This window comes from Accipiter gentilis, chromosome 9 (assembly GCF_929443795.1).
Source record: "Accipiter gentilis chromosome 9, bAccGen1.1, whole genome shotgun sequence".
NCBI classification, from domain to species: Eukaryota; Metazoa; Chordata; class Aves; order Accipitriformes; family Accipitridae; genus Astur; species Astur gentilis.
In genome coordinates, this window is record NC_064888.1 from 22,351,144 (window position 1) to 22,369,731 (window position 18,588).

The 18,588-nt window shown below is 53.1% G+C and overlaps 1 protein-coding gene and 1 pseudogene across 1 annotated transcript in view; both read right to left on the minus strand.

The window, feature by feature from the left end:
- Positions 1 to 18,588, minus strand: part of LOC126043081 (acyl-CoA desaturase-like) — a 94,672-nt gene that overhangs the window by 75,497 nt on the left and 587 nt on the right. The window lies entirely within an intron of this gene.
- LOC126042509 (acyl-CoA desaturase-like) lies at positions 1,022 to 17,763 on the minus strand (annotated as a pseudogene).

Consider the following 18,588-nt stretch of genomic DNA (forward strand, 5'->3'; position numbering starts at 1 on the left):
TAATCGACTGAGCGGAGCCCCCAGGGATGGAGAGACCTGCTCCCGCGGACACCCTCACCCCTCCCTATGCCTGTAGCCCCACCCCTGCGCTCAGCACAGGATGCGGATCCGCAGGGCGGGCACGGACACCAGGACATCTGCCTGCCACCCAGCGGGGACCCCGTTCCTCCAGCACACAAAGCAGCTGAGCTCAGCGATGGAGCTTTGGTTTACATCCTCTCCCCCTCTCCATTTTGGCAAAGGCCTGTTTCCCGGCAAAAATCTCAGTGGCGGCAGCGAACAAAACCACCCCAGGCTGGTGCCACCGCCACCGCACGGCAGCCAGTGGCACACCCCTCTGTCTGTCCCCCTTCTCACTGTGGCTCTCCAAAGGGGCCACGGAGCCCAGAGCCAGGCTCTGCCTTCAGTCCCTGGTGGTGTGGGGCACAGCGGGCAGTGCAGAGAGGGAGGCTGTGACACCAGACGGAGGAGGTAATAAGGTCACCTAGGCTCCCCCTCCAGTGCCCGCTGCTGCCACCAGACCCCCACCCCCCTGCCCCAGCTTGGGAGAACACATACCAAGAGACATCTTGGAAAGAGACAACTCTTTCCGGTGGCAAGGGAAGGGAACGGGGCTGCTTTTCCCCTGCAGGGAGAGCAGTTTAGCCATGCCACGTCTGTCGGCAGCCCTTGAGAAAGGAAGAGGGACAGAGGAAGGAATCTGGGGGGGGAAGGTGGCGGGGAGAGAGTCACTGACTTTGGCTCAGCTCTTCAGCTGGCTGGTACAGGCTTCCCTTAACCCCATGGTACGTAGCCGGCTGCGATGAGCCGCCCCGGGCTGCTTCCTACCAGCTCCTCTGCCAGGGAGAGACCGGGACGATGTGAAGTGGGAGGCGTGGTAGAGGGGCTGGAGAGAGTGAATGGAAAGGAGAAGGAGAGGAGGGAAAGGGGTGGCCTTGCGTTATAAAGGCAGAGTCCTAGATCTTAAATACATCACGTAAAATACAGTGTGGGAGGGGGGTTAAAACTCATTATCATTACCTTAAGCAAACTGGTAGCATTATTCAGTAGTTAGTAAACAGAACATTAAACCTTTGTCCAGCGTGTTCAGAGGGGTGAGGAAAGGAGAAAGGGAGAAAAAAGGAGGAAGGAGAGGTGTGGATGTGTGTGCGAAGGGGAGCAGGAACTCAGCCACTCTTGTGACTCCCATCTCCAGTCCGCATTTTCCGAGCCAGGATGACCTCCTTTGAGACTTTCTTGCGATCGCTGGCCAGCCCCAGGAAGCACATGAGGTCGATGAAGGCTGTGGTTAAGTTGAAGCGCCAGCCAAACTCACTGGTGGAGTAGTCGTAGGGGAAGGTGTGGTGGTAGTTGTGGAAGCCTTCTCCTGAAAAACACGACTGGGGTGAGGCAGAGCTCCAGGTGATGGGCCCTTCACCTTGGCCCAAAGCACCACATTCCTGAAACAGGCTCTGGATTGAGTCCAGGCTTCTCTCTCCTCTCAGCCCAATTTCACCTCTCTGCAATCTACCCCACCTCATTTGGGCAGGTCCAGCACGCCCAGGCTGGCCCAAATGAGGCAACGACAGTCACAGCGGACCTATGGTGCTTTAGAGGAAAATGAGCGTGTGGCAAGGAACCGAGAAAGGCCCGGGCTCACCGACTGCACCGAAACACCGGCGGAATCCTAACGGCTTTTCCTCTGCCACCACGAGAAACCTTCTAGTATTGGTTGAGCTACCAGCTAGACCTGCAGCAAGTTCCCAGCAAGCCAGGCCAATCAATACTCCTACACCACTGGCAGTCCTAATGCCAAATCCAACAGGCATTTCCATGTGGGAATAATGCAGACAGACTTCTACTAAGCAATCTACCCCAGTCAGCCAGCCACCCTCTGCTCTGGACACTGTCAATGCTGGCTTCAGTGCTCACCCCTTCAGTGACATCGCCTGGACTCCTGCTCCTACCCGCCCCCCCCCTCCCCGAGCCTTTGCAGTTCACATCCCTCCCTACTAAAAATCCAGGAGCAGATCCTTCCGTGGTGGAAATCAGTGCAGCCCCAGTGATGTACAGTGATGCAAACCAGCTGAGGATTTGGGCTTGGGACAACAGATCAGGGCAAATGCTGACCCTGGGATGTACTCTCCTAGGTCCCCAAAATTTCAGGAAAGCACATGAGATGATCTGGCTTGTCTCATCCTCAAGTACCCCCAAAATCACCAGCTGCCCTGACAACATGTCCAAATGCGCATCTGCTGGTTTTCAAGTTGACAAATCTAAGACAGAGAAGCAGAGCCTACAGCACACGTTTTTCAGTCTGGTGAACGGGGCAGAGAGACCTTCGAGCAGGGTAAATAAAATACTGCTGTTGAGATAAGGAGGTGCTAAGTATAGCAGAGTCCTTTCCAGCCTGGAGAGAGGCTGGTGGGAGCTGATAAGCCCACTGCCCTTATGTACTCACTGACCAGCCTGGGAAACACCCCTAGGTGCAAAGGCTGGAGGGGAAGAGTGCAGGGGCAAACAGGGACACCCGGATTCACAGAAATTCCTAGAAGCAGCTGCAGCTCCAAGGGGCAGTCCCCGCTCTACAGTCTACCCACAGCAAAAGACACGGACGCTGAACGTACCTAGGGCCCCCAGGCTGACCAGGGGGTTCTCCCGTGGGTTGATGTGCTGATCGTATGGCCGGTTGCCAAACATGTGAGCAGCACTGTTCACTAGCCAAGCGGCATTGAGCGCTACGGCGTAGCGCAGGATGGCTGGAATGAAGAAGCTGATGATGATGGATTCGTCCCAGAAGTACCAGGGCACTAGAGTGGGCAGGGTGAAGCACAGCAACACCACTGAGGGCTTGTAGTATCTGGAAAAGAAGGGACCAGAAGGAAAGTGCTCAGTGGCAGAGGCAGGACAGGACTGGGTGGTTCAGTCCTCCCTTTGGAGGATTCACGCTCAGCTATACAGGGAAAAATCAAGTGCAGAAATACCTCACCCCTGAGCCCTGCATCTTTTTCCCTGGGTGTGCAGAAGCCATGCCTGGAGACTCCAGAGTCTTATCACCGGGCAGGAGACTCAAACTGAAGTCCTGCTCTCCCCGTCTCAATCTCACATGTGCACAAAGCAATGTCGCCATCACCATGAGTCCAGACACCAGCTGCTGCTTTTAGCCTCATCTGCCATTTGCTTCTCAGCTATGCTGGTTCCCATAAAGGCAAGCCCGTGCTTGCAGAGTCCCACAGAAGGTCCCTTCTCCGGCTCTGGCCCAGCGCTGCAACTCTTCCTTGCAGACTTGGCCCTGCCTACCAATACACCCCATCAACAAGTGCAAGCGAGGGACACTTGCGCCATCAAACAGACGAGCATGTGGGGTCTCTCACACTAGAGCGAAGGGAGTAGAGGAAGCCGAACCACTCTGACGAGCCACAAGAAAAATCCCAGGCACAAAAAGGAGGGAAGCCATAAATCTTGCTTGGTTTGTGTGGGACAGAACTAGGGACCTCCTGAGTGAGGGTGGTTGCTATATGGGGTCAGTCCCCCATCCCTGCAACCCTGGTGACAGGCTCGCCTTCTCTGGGGATCAGTCCCAGTGTAGCCCCAGACAGCTGAGAGATAGCCCATGCAAGAGGCAGCAGTGAATCAAGACTGTCCTTCCCAGTTACTGTCTCCCCGACATCCCCATTTTCAACTCCTCTTTCACCACACTGTTCCCAGGAGGCTCTTGGGAGAGGGGTAGAGGCATGGCCTCAAAGTATAACACAACATCGCCAAGGATGGCCCGGAGGCACCTGTGGGTGGGCTCTGGGCCAGCTAAAGCAGGCGTGGAAGTGCTTTGCGGTGGGAAGCTCAGCCTGCTGCTGGCTGGCAAGATGCTACAGGGTAGGCAGGCAAGAAAGGTGTGTGGGAGGGCTGGAGGTAGCACTAGCTCCTAAATACTTCCTATAGAGCTCCTAAACACTTCCTATAGGAGAGGCACAGCTCATTTCTCACAGTTCATCCCACAGCAAAGCCTCGGGCAGACCCAAGACTCTCATTCTCAAATGACGCCCTCAATCCCCTCATGCTCCATCGAAGGCGCTTGGGGTCCCTAGCCCATTTGCAGAGTCCCTGCTCTATCCCACGTGGCTCCGTGCTGGGGCTGACCCCACCACTCACCTCCGCTGGAACATCACCACTTTGTCAGCCTTTATGTCGCTCAGGTCCAGCTTCTGGCCCTTCTCTATGACATCGGGGTGCTTGCGCACCAGTAGCCAGCCGATGTGGGAGAAGAAGAAGCCCCGCATGGCATTGTGTGGGTCCGCGTCTGTCTCGGAGAACTTGTGATGGACGCGGTGGTCCCGGACCCACTCGTAGATGTCATTCTGCAAGGCAACAGGAGTGGAGACTTAGGGCCAGCGCTGGAGACATTCCCTTCAAATCAACAAAAGGGTCTAAAACATTTAGACACCTAAATACCACTGACGTGAACTCCTATCAGTCATTTTGTCTTTCATTAGGGCTTGGGGTTTTTGGCTTTTAAAACAAAGGTTAGGGTCGTCTTTGCTCAACCACTTCCAATTTTCTTTGAAATCTGCTTCTTTGGTGGGCTGCCCTTCCTCTTTTGTTTTTAATTGGCTAACTTCAGGCTTTGGTTGGCACATCCTCTACAGCATCACAGGCTCTGACTGCTCAGCCGGTTCTCCCACCCCTGCAACAGCCAGCCCCCATTGGCCAGTCAGTGCCTCCTCCCTCACGCGCTCCGCTCTTGTCGGTCACTTGTCCCCATCCCTACATGGTGCCAGCGGGGATCGATCAACCTGCCCCTTCCCTTCGGCCTGACGTTTTCCGTGGGTCAACCTGCCTTGCTTTTCCTGGGATTGCCAAATCAGACCTGTTTGACTTGAGGGGCGAGGGTTTTTTTAACTTCTGTTTTTCCCATTGGAAACCAGTTTTAAAATTGAGGCCCCTCTTCAGAAATAGAATAAACGCACCGCTTCCATCATCAAAAAAATACGCCCCTTCAGCCCCATAGCTGTTCCATTTAAGCTGCAAAATCAATAGTTTGGGAAACGTCAAAGCTTACATTTGGCCAGTTTTAAGAATAGATTTTAATGAGCCTGTGCTCATTCCTTTACACCACGATTTCGGTGTGCTTAAAAGCCATTTATTACACCATCCTAGAAAACATGAAACGGAGATCCAAGCACGCCTCTATTGCCCGTATTACGCAAGAGGCTCCTTAATCTCCTAAGTACACAGGACTTTTCCTCAAAACACTTTGAAGGTAGGGAAGTGGCATAATCATCCCTGTTCCTTGCCTGGAAAGACCAAGTGACTTAGCCGCGCAGGGAGCCTGTAGCAGAGACACAACTCCTCAAGTCCATCTCAAGGGCTGTAACCACTCCTCCTCCAATTGAGATAAAATGATTTACCTGCAGGCCACGCAATAAGGCAATGATAGACACGGGCCAGGATTCAACTCTCACTTGCTTCCAAACACTGGGAACTGCTGCCTGCCTTCCAGCCAAATCCTGAGCACCTCCAAGTATCACCAGCCCTCACTGTTGTTAGCCAGAGCTCGGTCACTCAGAGTTCCCCCAGAAGAGGGTGGCCCAGCAGCCTTCCCTATCCAGTAAGCAGAGAAACACAACCAGTACCCATGCTGGAAATGTTTCACCTGTGACCCAAAGCCTCTTTCACATTCCAGACCCTACACAGCATCACGTAACATGAGAAGGCCCAGCCTGAAAGCCGTCAGACAGCTTGGCCTTCCCCATCTGGGGAGGCTTTCCCCATCTCCTGGAAATCCTTCTGCTAGAGGCAGAAGGCACAAATTTGGCAAGAGACCAGGTACCGCAGCTGGAGCGTGGTACCACCTCATCCACCACACCCTGTGCACAAACACAAATCAAGGGTCTCAAAGCTGAAAAGTCAGTAACTTGACCCAAACTTCAGCACGTTCTCTTTTCCACAGATCTTCTTTTGGGACCACCTCTAACTGCAACTCCGTCTGAAAATCATGGCTTTCTGAGACCAGCAAGCAAAGCCTAGGAGAACGCCTCCTTCCTTGGGAGTTTCCAGCTACAGGCTATAACCAGGAGAGCTTCTGCTGTGCTGCAGCTGCCTGGTCTTGCAGGTGGAGGAGCCGACTAGGGGCAGAATTCCCAACTTTTCTGAAATCACAAGCCACAGGTCTCTGAGCAGCCAACAGGCCTTTTCTGGAGGACCTCAGATAAGACAATCTATAGTCTTCTCTGGCCTTCAAAGTCACCGGTCTCATCTTAGACCTGCTGCTACTAAGAGGAATGAGATAGATTGAAAATAAACCTTCTCTTGATCTCATTGAAAGTAACTATTTAAAAAAAGAAAATCCATGGGGAATGGTACTGAATTTTCAGTAAAACTTTGGATTAGTTCCTATTGAAGCCGAAATATCTGTCTGTCTCTCATCTTTGTCTATTCCTATCCCTTACAGCAATAGCTCAGCAAATTCTTTCCCCCTCTGCCCTATAACCCTGTGAAAGATGGTCTTTGTACGGGACTAGCCAATACACAGCAACCCATCCCATTCCCTTGCTGAGTGCTGGACCAGGAATCAGCAGCTTGGTCCTTCCTCTTCCTCACGAGAGACTCTGGTGGTTTGGTATTGAGAGAGAATAGGAAAGTCAGTGGTGTTTTAGAAAGTTTTTCAAGGCTGAAACAACCCATCCCCACCCTGTTCTGATTAAATGTCAAGGAAGTGCTATCCTCTATGGCTACACAGGGGAGAAAGGAAGATGACGTCTCTGAAATACCTGGTCCACTTGGGCTTTACCCTTCCCCCATACCTCAGCTAGAGAATTACTTAGCGGCACAGCACTGATACTTTTCTGTTCACCTTCTTGCAGCAGAAAGCGCTGCACCCTGCCACCCTCCCAAGTACCTTCTACACACGAGCAAGCCTGCATGAAGCCCCTTCAAGTACAGTTGGAGGACAGAGTCCCGTGAGAGCTGCCTCACAGCAGCAAACCCAAGAGACCCCCAGGATTTTTCTCTGCCATGCCAATCTGGGGTTTCACTCTGACTTCTTCTAAAGGGCCATCTCTGCTACTTTCTACAGTCCCTAAGGACTTCCCAGTTTGTTTCCTTTGTGGACTGTGAAGTGCTCTCCTGAGCGTTTAGGCAATATCATGGGGTGCTCATCGGCTGCCTGCAGCCACTTGCGCCACTCTGAATGGGCCCAACCCTTCTCTCCTTGAAACATCACTGACCTGTGATGACTCTCTGGAAGCCAGTGGTGTGATTTGTAACAGGGTTATTCCTAAGTATCACTCTTCTGAAACAGAGAAGCATCGCCCTAACTGCATAATCTCAACAAGTTCTTGGTCCTTCTGCAGCAGCAAATTCCACAGCCTGGCTCCCTGGGCTGTGCAGATATCTCCCCTCTTACCGGCCATGCAGCAAGAGGAGGGTGAGGCAACACCAGGAGAGCACTTAGTACTTCCACACCTCTTTCACAGGACCTGGAGCAAGCACAGGGTGACCACACCTCGAGGGAAGGGTACGTTCCTGCTCTGGAGAGCTTTCCTGCCCCTGGTCTTGGCCAACAGTCCTCTCCCCACCCGGTTTGTCTCAGCGTCACCCTCTGATGGGACAAGGTGAAGACAATGAGATGGACTCCAGCACCGCAGTGTCACATGGTAAGGGCAGGTTGTTTCCTAACAAGAGGTAGTAGGAGAAAGGAACCTCTCCGCCAGCCTGTCCCATATCTGAGACAGGGTTTCAGGGGAGCACTTCCTTCTGAGACCAGCAGCACACTGAGGAGGTGCTTACCTGGAAGGCCACAGAGTTTGCAATAGTCAAGAAGATCCGCAGGGGCAGCGTGGCTTTGTAGGACCGATGGCTCCAGAGGCGGTGAGATCCAGCTGTGATCCCCAGAGCGCTCACCACGAAACACAGAACGGCTGGACAGGAAAACCAAAAGTGTTGGAGCAGTTAGAGCAAGTCAGCCTGCAGCAAAGTCTCAGGCAGAGCAACACGCAGGCAGGCCTTCCCCCAAAGCTCTAGAAGCAAGAGAGGAACCCATGGAAAGCACAGACTGCGGCAATAAAAATCAATGTGAGAGTGCCCCAGCTACCACAGGCTTCCGAAGCAACATGGGGCAAATCACTTCAGCTCTTCATCTCTGACAAGGGAGGAGGCTCCCCCTTACAAGAGTTGTCACAAGGGTTGGTGCTTCAGCATAATAGTGCCATCTGTCATGGTGCAGGGTTATCAAAATTGTATGAAGCGACCGCTTCCATATAGCCCTGTGGTAACAGCTCTGCAGTCCACCAGGGAACAGCTCTCCTTTTTCCTCCCACCCCAAAAAATCAAGGGTCTTGCTTTCCTATCTCACCACTGCTCACTAAATCTCTTTTGCATTCTTTTCACCTAGAAGTGGTAGATGGTCTTATATTTCTTCAGGGGGACAGCTCAAGCCCAGGGTTAAGCTTCTCTTCTGCTCCCTTTCTAAGCAGAAGCTGGCTAGAAGAAGATCTAACCTACCATCCCACTGAAGCCTGGGCTTCACCTTCAACTCCACCACCGACTTAAAATGTGCCCAGAGGCTCCTGTTCCCAGGGACTTTTTGATCCCCGCTCTGCTCAGCTCCTGCACCATTTACGGAAGGGAATTCCCAGGCCAACAACTCACTGCAAGTCGTGCCCGGGGCAGAGGCAGGCGTTGCTGGGCCCAGCTGAGTTTCGAGGCTGCTTCATGCGGTCCCTCTCCACGCAGGTCAGAAGGAATTCCTTGCCCCTCTGGCAGCTAGTAAAAACCCACATCCCTCTCCCTCTGGATCGCGTGTTTATGTCTGCCCTGGTCTGTGTGTTCCCACACGTCTTCCTGGGACCTCTGGAATTTAGCCTGGGTTCCAGCATCTGGTCTTAGAACTCAAGTGGAGAAAAGACCCCCATAGGGTCGTAGCAGCATTACACTAGGAAGCTGGGGAGAAGAAGAAAATTGCATCTGAAAATCAACTCTTTCTCTAGGAAGGAAGGGTCAGGAAGTTTGGCACCAAGACGGAGCGCACTCAACAGCTGGTTTGCCCTGCAAGTTCAGACACCGAGAGGGAAGGGCGCACATCTGCGCATAGGTCAACTGATCCACCTTCAGCCCCCTCGGGGAAGGGATGCCTTCTTACCAGTCCCCCAGGGGAAACTCTTGCTTTGTTATAAATTTGCAGATTTCAGCCAATTGGATCAATCATGAAAACAGCTCCTTATTCTTACACGTAAACCCCTGGATAGGAATCACTGGTATGCTTGACGATACCATTCAGTCCAGCCAAATGGCTCTAATCAAGCTTATCCTGAACCCAGAAAATAGACACTCTGCCAGAAACTTGTCTGGAATCAGAGATCCGAGACATGCGCAAGGCACCACGGCCCTGTTCTTTCATTCAGAATAATCCAGGCTTTATTTCCTATCGTCTCTTGCTCTCTCTTCCTTCTGTCACCTCCTTTTTGTTTTTCTACATTCCAAACCTAATCTCTTATCCGCTAAAAGCTGGTCGCGGCTGATTTAACACCCTCTTCTGGCCCCTTAAACTTGCACGAACCCTTCTCACTCCCATACCGCTGTATAACAGCGACCATCCCTGTCCGCTGATCTGACCGTGACTTCCCATCTTCATCTTCTCCCTTGGCTTCTCTGCCTGCTGCCGAATGCAGTGCAAGCCTCAGACCAGCACACCTCCGCCTCGTGTCGCCCAGCACCTCTGCGGTCTCTCGGAGGAGCCAAGCAGTCACTGGTCATAGCCGATTTATAGGGCACCAAGAGGAATGAACATGCATGCAAATGCAGCAGGATCCGGCCTTTGCAAGAGACAATGGAGCTAAGCAAAGCTCGTAAAGCTGGCCAAGCCTGGAAAGGGAGAGGGGAGGGATGCTGGAGCAGGGCTTTTCGTTCAGGTCTCCCTTTGGCCTTACTGACAGGAAAGTACTTATGCTGGACACCTTGAAGGTCTCACCCAGCCCTACAACGCTGACTTGAAAGTTACGAAGCAGCTCATGAGCGGTTGGTTCCCCGTTGGGTTTAGATTTTAAGACGCATTTTAAATCAGTCACTATCCCCACAGATTCATACACAAGAGCAAACCTTGAAAAAGCACCTAACGGATTCACAGAACCTCTCTGGCCTCAGACACCGCAAAAACAAAGAAACCAGCTCCTGGATGGTTCAGACATTTCCTACTAGCGGCAGAAGTGTGACTCACCACTATTCTCCCTTGAATGTAAGCTGCTGTACCCTGCAAACCACGTTTCATAAAACCTCTGGGCAACTTTATAACTACGGTGCACGCCTCAGTAGCTGAGGTAGATTTCCGAGGGTGACAAACAGCTTATGGCAGAGCTGAGAGCAGCATCCAGGAGTCTGGATTTAACTGCCAACCTATACAGACTCCATGAAAAACACTGGACAGGGAGTCCATGATAAGCAACAGAATCCAGCGGGTTCATCCCTGCAAACAGGTACAATGATGATCATTGCATAGTCAGGGCATCAGCATCTCGGAAGAAGAAAAGCTCCTCCAAGATCATCCACTAGGAATGAAATTGGAAAGAGAGCGGAGAAGGTGAAATAAAGTAGCACAGACTTGCACGGCTGCCTGCGATGCTGCCCCAAACTGAAGGACTGAGGGACTCCATCAGCTGACGTTTCAAAGTCATCTTCCACCGTGCTTTGAAGTATCTGAGATCCAAAAGATTGTCAACTCATAGGTGATGTTCCCAATGACCCGTTCAACTGGAATACAAAGAATTATGACCACTGGCAGTAATACGTACTCAGTGCTCGAAAACATTCCAGATTCAGTCACGTCTATATGACTCACTAGCCTTTACCTCTTCAGGGCCCAGATTCAGACCTCAAGTTATGATGGGAAGCCAGGAATGTGCTAAAGGCATTGTCACCTGCAGTCAACACCACGGATGTTTACGTGAAGAGGTGTCCCTGCTCCAGCAGGTGTCCTTGGGCTTCTGCTCAGTGCACGGGAAAACTACAGCTTTAGACTGTTCCCTCCTTGCCTCCCAGTCCCTGCTAGGCAGGTGAGTTCTGCTAGTCTCAGAAGAAAGATACCAAGAGCAAGGATACACGTGCAGGCTGCCGAAGGGGAACAGCGTTTAGGAGGAGCAAGAGGAGCTACTGTTGCTAAAACCTAACTTGCCCATCTGGCAAAATCAGAACTTCCCCTCCACGCTCGGAGGAAAAGCGCACCCCCTCCTAGTTAAGCCTGGAGAGGACACTAAGAGGAGAGGAGTTGCCAGCAGTAGCCTTGATGGGAAAGTAACAAAAAATGTATGTAAACGTTTTGCTGAACACATCCTTGCGGCTAGTACTGGCTGAGATTTCCAGGCTGTCAGAATTGCCTAAATTACCCAGCAAGATTCTCCTTGGTCCAAAGACGATGCAGCAGCAATATCAGCCCATGTTTCTGGCACCACTGGAAGCGCAGGGAACTGAGGTGTTGTCAGAGCACCATGTCGAGACAAACTGTCACTGTTTTATAGGCATTATTGGCCAGGCCAAGAGGGGGTGAACACAAACGCTGTCAGTCTGCTGTACCAGAGGGCCAGGAAGACAACCTGCAAATCATGTTTCCAGGGAGGCTCAGAACAGCTAGAGAAGAAACTGTCAATCACCTTTGCATCCTGACCTTCCAGACTCAGTCTCTGTACCGTTTGGCGAATGACGCGAGATCTGCCCGCGACCCCTGAAAAGACTGCGCGAGACTTCGTCAAGTGCAGTGGGGAAGACAGTAAATAGAAGGGGAGCTGCCTAGAAAGCCAGTGCTGGAAGGGCTCAGAGAGCCCTCATTATGGTGAGCTCTCACCTGATCAACAACCCCAGCTTGTTCTGGGAAGCTCTGCACCAGAAAGAGATCAAGGGATACAATGCACACAGCAACGCGGAACAGCAAACAGTGACGAAGGCAGGGCTGGAGAGCTTGAGAGACAAAGAGGAATTAGCACACAGAGAAATGACAACAAGAGGACACAGTCACCAACATAACTGGTTTCAGAGGGACAGGAACTTCAAGGAGACGGTGGCCTGGATGAAGAGGCTGTAAGCAGGGGATTGCTCCTTGTAATACAATACAGAAGGTAGGTAGATCGGCCACCAGGCACCACAGCTGCCTGGAGCACCACCGCACAGAACATCTGGGGCCATGTTAGTTTTATATTACACGTACACAGCCTAAGGAAGGAATGATCTGAAAAAGCAAACCAAGAAAGAAGCAAAAACCCCAGCAGCTCCAGAACTACCACTGGGAAAGCGGCTCTGCCCTGAGCCCACGGTGTATTGCCAGGAGCAACGTTAAGTCTCTGCTGCTCTGTCCTTGTGTGTAAAATGGGAACCATAGTCCTCTCCTTGCTACCAGGGCGTGCTGGGAAAATAACAGCAAGTCACTGAGATGACAGCCACAGATGCTTGTATGTGCTAAAGAAGGGTACGAACTGAGAAAAGGGCAATGCAAGAAGGAGCAAGGAGCCTTGCTGAGAAGCCAGACCTGTGGACGATCAAAGTATCCCGGCTCCGGTCAGTACTGGCGGAGAACAGACTACAGGGGAAAGCTCTGGCTTGGCTGCTGGGTGCAGGGAAGGGTGGTCCTTTCCCAGAACAAGTGCCAGGGATGCAGGGCAGGGAGCTCTGTGGAGCTACTCCAGCTTTGGTAAGGCAGGATGGATTTTCAGCCAGTCCAGAACAGCGCAGTTCCCCCAAACTCCAAGTCCTTCTCCCATTCCCAGAGCATCTGTCACTCCAGAAGCCACCGAGGAATCTTGCAGTGCCTCACAGTGGCAGGAGAGCAGCTGGCACTTCACATCAGAGTCGACCGAGCGAGGAGAGCAGGAGGGACTGGCATCAGGCAAAAAGCAAGGCAGATTCCCACAACATGCCATGGGATGCCACACAGACATCCCGAACAGGCACGCGGTTGCAAAGACACTGCCTCAGAGGCCATTTGGGGGTAAGGTGGGGCTTAGCAGACTGCAAAGCAGCATGAACCTTCCGGATCAAGACGCTCGAGCCCACTTAAGTATCTCGGGGGCGCTCAAGGGAGAAGGGTTGGATGGATGTGGAAACCGCAGCGCATCTCAGCAGCTTGAAATGAAACCAGTAAACCCAACTCACCTTTTCCCTCCTCCCCCCAGCAGTGCTCTGAGGATATTTGGCTGGGGTTGGAGGACCCAGGCTCTCAGCTCAGTGAGAGAAGCCAGCAGCCCCTGCCTAGCCTCCAGCTGAGAACCTGGGGATGGGACAGACAGAGCAGGACCAAGAGCCCTGAAACGTTCCTCCAAGGTCGTGCTGAGGCCGTGTGTTCTGCCCAACCCTGCCACCCCGGGAAAAAGCGCAGCCTGTCAGGTTTTCACAAGGGAAAGGCCCAGCAATGTCTTCTTTCATCATACCCCCCCGCCCCGCCCCCCACCCCGAAAGGCCATGCTAGCTGCACAGGGAACGTGCCGGTGCCTCTGCTTCTGCAGATGCTGTAGCCAGCCTCTGACCGAGCCCTGTGGCCTCCAGTGATGCCCACCCCCCAGGCCTCTGCCTGTGAGAGGCAGAGATGGTCCAGGAGGAAAAGAGTCAGTCTGGCCATCCAGGGAGCCATCTCTTTCCCGGTCCAGCTGCGATGCTTGTTGCTCACAGCCATCGGGAGGACAGACTTTGAGAGCGTGACGGACCAGGTGGATCGCTCCAGGGCCTGTCCGCAGCTGGGCTGGCCAGGTTGCTGCTCCCGGCTGAGCACTTTGCAGGAGCACCGCTGAAACCAAAAGCCATGCCAGCAGGTCTCAAATTAGACTGTCGCTTTTCGTTTCAGGATGCTCTGTTTCACAGGAAGGCAGGGGCTGGATGCAGTCTCTCAGCCTCCCCACCGGGAGCCGTTTGGCTTCTTGACTTCTCCAGGGGTCCACACAAAGGCTCGTGGAAAGCGAGGCTCCCCTGCAGCTTGGGGCCCGGGCCCAGCTGCCTTTCAAGCAGTCAAAGGAGAAGTTTGGTTCCTACCCAGGGCAAGGTCTCTGAGAAAGGGGAGCTTCGCCTAGCTACCTTCTGCTGGGTTGTGCTCTCCACTGGAATTTGCTGCCTGGAGAGCCACTTATTTATTTTTTGAAAGTTGTCAGGCTTAGTTCCGGGATGATGGGGCCTAATCTGTGCTTTTGTAAGAATGATAAAAGACCTGAGCTTCAGACTTAACTCTTGACTTTTATCTTCAGCTCAACTGTATTTTGTCTCTTTCCCCTCACACGCACGTGGAGGCTCTGTGGGATTTACCCTCCCTCGGTAAAGACGGGAACGGTTCTTGCCTTTGGGCAGCAGCCTCATGCCAAATCATGCCCTGTACCTTGCCTCCCCAGCCACCCCTTCAAGTGCTCTTGCTAGCATCTTTCTTCCTAAGCTTCTGGGACTGTCACAGTATTCCATCACACATTTTCTGTGCTTCACCCCAGAAGCGGCTGCACATTCAGGTGTGGGCCACTTCCAAGCCTAATTCCTGTGAATTGAGTTCATTCTTTAAGCAACCAAGCAGTTCCCTGCCAAATCCTGCCCTCTCCTGCATGACCTTACAAGAGATACTAGCAAGCTCTCCCACAGCTTGCTCCAAAGCTGGCCGAGCAGCTGCTTCTAACAGAAGACCTCCACTTCCTTCTTTCTCCTCCCCGAGTCTGTGGGCCTGGAGGAAAGAAAAATACTACCCAACAGATTCGGGGTTTGCAGATGCCAAGAAACAAATGGAGGAACGCGCTTACCCCATGCCAACGTCTGGATCTTTGCAGAAGGTATCAGCATCAGCCCGAATACGGCCCCTAGATGCAGCAGGCTCATGAGGATAATATTCCTCCAGACGTATCGCAAGGGGGGCTTGGGGCCCTCTTTCTCCCGGTAGGTCTCATCAAAGAGATCATCCACCATGCCCCGGTCTCCTGCCAAGTCCTCGTGATCGAGTAAGTTCTTCTCCATGACAGCATTCCCATTCCTGGTCACCCGGGAGGTGATGGTGCCGACAGTGGTGGTGCTGGGAGAGGAGGAGAACTCCTTGGAGAGGCAGCAACGGACGTTTTCAAGAAAGGAAAAAGGGAAAACAAAACAAGAAGTTGGCGGTTACCAACGCAGGGCATAGAAACACAAGCAGCTAGGCTGGCCGTACCAAGACTCCCAGCCTGCAGTTTCCCTGGAAGGCTCTGTTCTTTCGGCTGAGCCCTTGGCACCAAGAAGAGCCTGCTCTGGCCCCACAGCCATGGCCTGAGAGGGCGGGGGCCTGATCTTCCTGGGGAGAGGAGGTGAATGGCGGGCAGGGTGCAGAAAGTAAAGAAAAAGACTTGAAAGCCAGTCTTTTTTCCACTAGTGGCTTTGGTGAGGTCATTCGCAGGCTGCAAGGATTTTCGTTTTCCTTCAGTTTTATTAGTGGGCGTTTTTAGGTGGGCTTGTGGTCTGGGCTTGCGCATAAGCAGACAACAGTAAAGGAAATCTCGTGAATGAACAAAGAGGTGGGAGAGAAATACGCTCTGAAACACGGTTTTATTTTAAATCGTCGGGCTGCTCGTGACACCCTGCCTCTTTGTGTCACCCCACCAGGGATCACCGGGAGAACGTCAGGAAGATCCATCCACAGGGGGATTCCTCTGGGGTGCCTCCTTATCTCCTCCTGCCTCACCTTCCAGGCTGGGACGTGGCAAGACCGACACGCCTGGGGATCAGCGGACAGAAGCAGTCAAGCGATGTGCTTCCAGCTGGACCTACGGCTCCTACCCCATGCCTGCTGCTAAGGCTTTCATCCCTCTCCCGCTTTCCACTCGCAGGCAAACCGAGGCACGGGAAGACAAACCTCTGAGCCGAGGCCACCAGCACACAGAGAGGAAGTTTTAAGCAGCAAGTTGGCTCAGCCTGGCTCCCGGCTCCCTCCCGCAAACGTGAGGCAACGTTCCCTCTGCACACGCTTGTTTGCCCTGGCTGAGTGACAGCCTGCCCGATCAGGCATGCATGACGAAAGGAGCAGGCAGGACTGACCCTAATGAGACAGGTCATTGAACCCTGAATCACCGATTTCCATCTCCATCATGACAGCCGCGTGCTTGCTGGTGCTCGCAGCCCTTTGTCAGGCCCGAGCCCAAGCGCCCAACGGGGCTCGACCCCAGGGCTGCCAAGCATCTGGGATGCCAGCGGTGGGAGGGCATGCCGCCCTCATCCCCTCACCTCCAGGGAACCTGCCCGAAGGGCACGTCCCTCCGCTGTCCGCACCGCTGCCTCCACGCGCGACGGGACACTAAAGGTCAGCCAGCAGGAACGGGAGAGCTGGGACCGCGGGAGGGAGAGAGGCCGAGCCGGGAGAGCTCCTTTCCCAATAGAAATCTCTCCCGAATTAACAGCAGATTGCCACCCAGGCGCCGGGGATTCGTCAGAGACCACCGTCCTGCCATGGCCTAGTTTTCCGAGGGAGGCATTAAAATCAGGCCAGGCAGCTTACGTGGCCACCCCAACTCCTCCCTTTCCCAGGGGTAGAAACTAGAGGGTTACAGACATACCTTCCTACGGGGAGGAGCTGACAAAGCTGACAGATGCCCCAAGTTTGGGAAGCAAAATGACATCTACAGTGGGAGCCCTCCAAGTTTTTCCTTCTGTAATCAATCAAAGGTTAGAGAGGAAAAAAACTGGACGTGAAGTATCCTGCTGCTTTCTCTGAACCCAGGCAGCTGCTGAGCTCGGGACCGGCTCCTTCTGCATCCCGGCTATGGGCTGTCACTGCCTAACCTTCCTAACTAAAGTTTTGAGGGTATGATACGCTGAGCTGCTGGAGAATTTAGAGGCAATGCCCCTCAAAAAAACGCTGCGAGAAACGTCTTCTAATCCAGAGATTAGGCAAGGAAGAGTCCTGCCCGTTTCAAAGCGTCAGATATTCTCATCTGGCATTTTGGCAGGAAGGCACAATTTTCCTCCTTGGCTGGAAGACAATCTACCAAAAAGACCCAAGACTTGTCTATGCAAGAAAAATTCCCAACAGAGATCTGGTGGTATAATTAGACGGGTAACGCTCCCCATATGGACATGCTGCTTCCAGAGTAAGAACGTGGGGTTGCAGTTGCATTTTTCTCCTCCGCGACAGCTTATGCCACTGTCAGCGTTACACGGGGGCAGACGAGGAGGAGGGAGAGGGCAGAGAAGACAGCAGAGAGAGAAAAACCTTTTCTTCCAGAGTCGTAGTAGCCACACACAAGGAATTTTACCAGCATACCTATGCTGCTGGAATTATACTGAGGTAATCGAACCGGTCATTTCTCACGTGTAAACTAACCTTAAATCAAAAGGGCTATAAAGCAGCCGTGAAACACAGCTCCACCGTTACAGGCTTGCTGGGGGGGAGCGGGGGGGGGGGGGGGGAGAGGGAGGGAGAGCGGGCAGCTATGTAGCTGGAGACCGGAGAAACGAGGAGGAAAGAAAGAGGATTTTTACCCCCTTATGGCCACAGTGGCTGGCTCCTGCGGCTCCTACTGAGGAAAATGGGATGGGGATTGATGTGGGGTCTAGAACTGAGAGGGGGAGGAGGCCAGCTAAAACACTTTCATGAGCTCTCCCCTCATTTCTGAATGACTTTGCAGCTCGCATCTGCACAACAGATGTGTTCCCCCATCTCCAACCCCCACCACACACCCTACCAGCACTGAACACGCCATAGGTGATCCTGGCACCCAGCCAGCTTATACAACCAACTGCAGCTCGAAGGCTCCCGTGCTGGTTCAGCCGAGGGGCCCCAGGGCACTGAATCTCCGGTCCAGTATATTTGAATATGCCCAACATGACCCAGGGACAGGATTCTTCCCAGCCTCCAGGATATGCCCCAAAATACACGCCGAGACCATGAAACACGGTCTCCGCGCGCTGCCCTTGGCATCCGTTGCGGGTGGGGAGAGGAATAAAGTTCTTTACATCGCAGCATCCCCGGAAGGTCACAGCACTGGCACGAAAGGACTGGGGGAGACCCCGCGTGCTGGCACCAGGCAAGACAGCGGGGCTGTGGTTTACCTCCACTCCCCAGCATAGGCAGGAGGGGGAAGGATGAGAAGGCGAGAGCAGGAACACTAGACTCGGCCCCTGCTTCCCCTCAGGCAAAGGGTGGCTGCCAGGAGGGGCGAAAACAAAAAATGAAATCTCTAAAGATCCAACAGCTCTATGTATCTTCTTGGTGCCGGGCTGTTATTCAGACCTTCTTATGCCAAAAATGGGCAGTCTCCCCACTGAATGTTTGCTTGGCTCAGGCAATGCAGACACAGTCATTCATTTCATCCGGGCAGCTGGCCGCTTTCACCTCGTGTCTGTCCTAGAGACGCTACCTGCTGCAACATTTGCCTTAAAAATTTGCCTGAAAGTCAAAGCCCTTTCTTACAAAAAAAAAATTAAAAAATTAAGAAAATAAAAAAATCACAGCCTGAGCACTACCAAAAACCCCACGGCCTCTTGGCACAAAGGACCTTCCTGAACAGCCCCCACCAGCACGCTTGGGTGGATGGTTTTAAGATAAATGCTCAGTCTATCGGAGGGCACAGGCTCCACGGGGAGATAATGCCAGCGGCGGTGGTCCCCGCTTCGTTCACGGGCTCCCCACGAGGCTTGGGTGAGGTCTTA